Source organism: Nicotiana tomentosiformis, chromosome 9 (genome assembly GCF_000390325.3).
Source record: "Nicotiana tomentosiformis chromosome 9, ASM39032v3, whole genome shotgun sequence".
Classification (NCBI taxonomy): Eukaryota; Viridiplantae; Streptophyta; class Magnoliopsida; order Solanales; family Solanaceae; genus Nicotiana; species Nicotiana tomentosiformis.
Genome location: NC_090820.1, coordinates 5,899,844 through 5,905,690, shown reverse-complemented (window position 1 = coordinate 5,905,690; position 5,847 = coordinate 5,899,844). Strand labels below are relative to the sequence as shown.

The window sequence follows — 5,847 nt, the reverse complement described above, 5'->3', positions numbered from 1 at the left end:
GATGAATATTTACTTATTCATATCTTGATGCATATAAACTGTATTAGTTCTTTCTCTTCCTCCTCTTGTTCCTTTTCCATTGTCTTTTTGTTCACCTTTTTTTGGTCCTGATGATCTCAATTACCGTAAAAAATACAAGTCGTATATATAGGTGCTATTTTATTTTCTTTTTGTTGTGACAGTCAATGAACTTTGACACAATGCAAAAAGAAGAATAATACTATCACAATCAATTTAAGGACAACGAAACATACAAGGAATATTAAAACAACAAATAACAGTTAAAGAATATGTACATATTGTATGTAGATGTTTCATATATTCCTAAGACATTTTAGATTCTTCTGCAATATAAATGAATTATCTTTTGAAGCAGAGAACAGTATTTGGCAATGTACTCCCAAAATGAGAAGCAACCTGTGATCTCAATTCAAGAGCACTTAAGCTGTAAGTAATCCAGTAGGTCAGGCTTCATATTTCAATCTTACAACCCCTAATGAAGCAGTGGCATCCAACAGGTAATGCAACTCACCCTATTATTGAAAACTATAAGATATAAACCCATAATGTTCATCTAATAAGTATCATAATTTACTGTATCAAAGTACAGATCAACTGAAAATGTGCAGATTAATAATTTCTTTTTTATATTAATCAATCTTCTCTTTTTTTCATTGCTCTACTTTCCTTTATATCTCTTCATCAATAGTATTAAGTACTTGTCCTGAGCTAATAGTCATACTCGTTATATTTGAAAATAAGTCAAGAGGCATTAAAAATATATTGACTTGCTTTGGCTTCTAGCAAATAGTAATCAGGTTCACAATAATCTCTAATTACATAGGAGTATACAGAAGAAAAGTGAAATATAACAGTTAAGTAAAGGATACAAACAATAAGCATTGAACAAAGAAAATTTACATTTTTATTGTCACAAGCAATCATATCTCCAATAGATACCTGAAGGATAAATTAGCAACTTCACAAGGGAGCAAGAGCAAGACAAGTTATTGCAATGATATGATGATCTATAATCAAGCATCAATGGTTTAGAACATAAAAGTAAAGTAAGATATCAATATTTTAAGTCATTAATAGTCATATCATTTAAGGAGTATTATATAAATTGAGAACACATCGATCATATAGCCGGCAGAAGGATACATAACAAAAGCCAACAAAATCACTTTAACAGTATTGATTTAATGAAAAGACATGTGCGAAAGAAGAGAAGACAATAAATTATGTTCTGTTTTCTGTAAAAGCTTTTGTTCAACGCAAAAAAGAGACAAAAAAATATAACATTACTCCACTGAAATTCAAAGACGGTTAAAACTCATGGACCACTCATTATACTGAGAACTTGTAAAATAATAGAAAGAAAATTTGAATTTATCAATCACGCTTTCTTTTTTCAGTATGCTCTTGGGCAAAAGATATTTATGCATATACGGAATATAGCTTTATCTTTGATAATGCTGCATCAATAGTCCCAGATATGTCCCTACTACTACTACTACTATCAAAATCAACTTAAATCACCTTACAGGAAATAGATCAAACTCTATAATTGACATCCATAATTTATAATTTTATACTCACCTGGGCATATAGACATTAGAAGTAAGATTGGATCTTCCACCGCACCATATTTCCGAACCCAATTGAAGTAAGTTGTTGATGTTTTACATACATTGACTAATTTCTATCAAAGAGCTGAAGACAAAATAGTAAATTGAAACTCAAAATAAACACGAGAAGTGAAGAACAGAAGGATGGTAAACATTTGCCTGTTGTCGTAGGTCGTAGGAATGTATTCAATCTGAAATCACCCTAATCCGCCTTTGAATTTTGATAACCAAATCTTCCATTATCCTGCCGCAAACGATTCGCCCTATGAGGCTGAAATCTTCAACTAACAAAAAAAAATCAACTATTCGTGGTAATTTAGAATAGAGGAGAAGGCTCTGAAAGGGCGTTGTATAGAAGGGCGAAAGGCATCTGCGACAGGAGCGAGAGAGTTGAATAGCAAAGGCGTTGAAAGCAATTTCAGTTACAAAAAGGATTGAAGAGAAGAACGCGACGTTTGAGTTTTTTCTTTTTTCATAAAAGAACATAAATAGGAGAAAATAGGGAAAAACGTAAATAAACAGGAAAAAGAAAAAATATCAATCCTCTTCTCTTCTGTGGAAGATCCCACGGCAGCTATACTATTCCCTCAATTATATAGATACTAGGTAATTTGCCCGCGCTTTCCGCGTTCATGAATGACGTCATTAATTCTCACTCTTTTCACTACATTATCATACAATCTAATCAAAATATAGAGACTCGTGTCAAACATTGGACATGTAAAAATTAATTTGAATATAAGTACTTTTAGAAGTAGGACCACACATGAAAACAAACTAAAAGATAAGAATTGTGTTAGAACTTGAGCAATTAATCAATGAACCTATTGGATAATTGTATACCAATTATACTTTCTGTGAATTCTTCCAATTCATTACAGTAAATACAAAAAAATTTAGCACAACAATAGAGCAATTTCTATATCAACACAATATCTATTGTCTACATACTGAAAAGCACAAAGGGACGCAATTATTTTGTTTAACGTTACACAACATTAAAAGTTCCAAAACCAACACATAAACACTCTACTTTTTGCTTCTTCCTTTTTTTGTGTCTTGATCGCTAACTTCATCGTATTAGGTTCCTTCCCTTCCTAATCTTTCTTGATGAAGTTTTTTTCTTCCTATAGTTAACACCATCATTGACATGTAGATCTTCCTGAGAGTGTCTTCAAAGTTGTCCAAAGAGACATTAGTAGGTTCCTAAATAGTTTCTAGAAGAATAATATTATTTACATATCTTTTCAATATGTTAATATTGTCAGTAGTAGGAAGTTTGCTAAATAAAACACTATAGAAAATTACCTTCCCTTCAATAAGTCCTTCTGTTTCAATGTTATCCTGCACTTTGCTTTTCCCCTGTAGAAGCAATAAAAACAAAGCATATTTACAGTGTATACGTAAATCTGGATTACCATTTGAAACAATCTATATCACAATACCTTTTGTTCTTTCCTTTTTCTATATTGCAATTCCAGATTTCTCATCTGGAATCAACAAATTTGATACCGTATAATTTTCAAGCCCCTCTTTAAGATTAAAATTGTTTAATCTTAGCTTGAAAATAAATTCTTTGTCGCAAAGGCTTTGAATTTGTGGCGGTACATTATTGCTATCCGACGACAACCTATTGAATAACTTGTGAGCGGATGTATCAATAAACTTCTCCACAACAACATTAAATAAAATCACAGTAGTCTCCCCAGCTTTGTCTCTTATATTTACGTGTATTTAGTACCTATAGTTGTACAATCAGTTAGAATAAATGAGAATATAAATCATTACATTATTACTTGCTTCCTTACTTCACCAAAGGAAACTTGCATTCTTTAGCACAAATGTGGCATGTATAAACATCGTTTGCGGATACAATCTTCTTGGAACAGGAGTTGCATGAAATATCTACCAATCAAAATAGTTGTCCATTTCGGTAATGTTGCCCCTCACTGTAACAATATATTTCTAACATTAAAAAACTCTATTTAGTAGAAGCATCTTGAAGAATTGTGTTTTTAAAAGCGAAAAAGCAGAAATAGAAAAATACTAACATGTATTTTCGGCATTCCGGTCAGACTCCAACAACTCAGTAATGTTCATCATGTTCAGAAATATCTCTTCCTCAATGGGAATGCTATTGACATTGGAGCTGCCGATAGTTTGTACCCCAAAAAACATGGTACTAAACTTTTGAATCAAAGTTGTTATGTAATCTATTTCAAGATTTACATATATTTTGCTTGCAAATGTGGATAGGGAAAGTAACCTCACATGTTAACAGTGAATGCAATTTAAAAACCAACTTTAATATATCTTCAGAATATCAGTAGTAAATTACATACCAATAAACATTAAACATAAAATAATTACCACGGAATTATTTTACAGTTATAGAAGTTACTATCATAATGTACGGATCAGAGTCGTTGTATAACATGGTCCTTATTGATGAAGAGGTAATACATGTGTCTTGGTCTTTTTCAATATGCAATTTGTAATTATTAATTTTGAAAACACTTACTGTTTTTCCTCTACCAGAAAACTTTAATACATGCTACAATAATAAAGAATTTAGTTAATAAGTACAAGAATTTGCGGGTGAAGATTCAGCCTATGTTATTAAGAACTTCAAAGTTATTGAGACTGCTGGTGAATTTAGACCAATGACAAGTACTTTTAAAATTTCTTTCTTTCTTCCTGACAACTGCGCTCCAGAAACAACGAGAAGATATTAACAATACTCCTATAAACTAATTGTATAGACTATACCTATACAATTAGATTAGGGTTCTTACAAGTTTGTAAGAGTCAAATATATAAGAATAAGGCATAAATGATAAATATTGTTTTGTAAAGGTTACAGACCGGCTAATATGAAGTGAATACCATTTTTTTCTGAAGTCGTGGGCTAGGATGGTTTTCTTCAGTGGCGTCGAAGTTAGCATATATATGGTGTGGGAAAATATAGAGAGTAGCAGTATGAGCAAACTATTTTTTTTTTTCCAGTTTCCCAAATTAATGAATAGCTCAGAGAAGGTTAGATGTAGGAATTAACAAAGTGAGAGTTATGGGGGAAATTTAGCAGGGAAAATGGAGATAGGTATGAGGAAGAGAGAGTAAAGTAGGTTTTTGTGATGTAAAGAAGCGGTGCGGGAAAAAGCAGTTGGGTGTGTGAAGCGTTTCGATGGTGTAGTTTCAGGTTCAAATTGCAAAAAGCCTAGAGCCTAGAAAAATCAAATGCGGCTAAATGAGAAGGCCACGTAACCGACGTAAGGCCCTTAATAATATATATATATATATATATATATATATATATATATATATATATATATATATATATATATATATATATATATATATATATGGATATTCATTTAGTACTCCATTGTAAATAAGCTTTCTCAAGAAGCTTATCCATATAAGACTCCGCCGTAAATATGTTTATCTATTTAGTACTCTATTGGAAATAAACCTCCTGAAAAAGCTTATTCTTTCGGTACTCCGTTATGGATAAATATTACCCATGGTAGAAGATTATTTATATCTGGTACAATAGCAACTTACAAGCAGTTTACACAGCAGCTTAGAATAGCAGCTTACAAGCAACTTACACAACAGCTTCCTTTCTTCTATAAATAGAGGAGAATTCGGTTCATTATGTACATAAGTTTGAAGTTTAAATAATATATCAGTTTCTCTCTATACTTGTCTTTACTTTACAGTCTTTATTTTATAACACGTTATCAACACGAGACTCTGCCATCTCGAGCAAATACATTGAACGTATCAGAGATACGAACTTTCTTTTTCTAAATAATGTCAAATCTTTCTAAACTTAAATTTGTATCCCTGGATATATCGGGCAAAAGCTACATGTCTTGGGTGCTTGATGCCGAAATTCATCTTGATGCGATGGGTCTGGCAGACACCATCAAGAATAAAAATCAGGCATCAAATCAAGACAGTGCCAAAGCAATGATATTTCTACGCCATTACCTTGATGAGGGCCTGAAAATGGAATATCTTACTGTTAAAGATCCAATAATACTGTGGGATAATTTGAAAGGGAGATATGACCACCTGAAGATGGTCGTTCTTCCACAGGCACGTTATGATTGGACTCATCTAAGGGTACAAGATTTTTAATCTATCAGTGAGTATAATTCTGCTATGTTCAGAATTATTTCCCAATTGAAACTATGTGGTGATAATATTA

General features: G+C 32.0%; 1 long non-coding RNA gene across 4 annotated transcripts; it reads right to left on the bottom strand.

Moving 5' to 3' along the window:
- Positions 1 to 207: 207 nt before the first annotated feature.
- Positions 208 to 4,840, bottom strand: LOC117279132 (uncharacterized). 4 transcript variants are annotated; one of them, XR_004509540.2, is made up of 4 exons: positions 3,683 to 4,840; positions 3,077 to 3,580; positions 2,940 to 2,993; positions 208 to 2,803 (listed from the first exon to the last, which is right to left on the bottom strand). It is a non-coding gene; the product is annotated as an uncharacterized lncRNA (long non-coding RNA). The 4 variants fall into 4 exon arrangements; XR_011411203.1 differs by having other exon boundaries at positions 2,940 to 3,580; XR_004509539.2 differs by having other exon boundaries at positions 208 to 2,993.
- Positions 4,841 to 5,847: the final 1,007 nt, after the last annotated feature.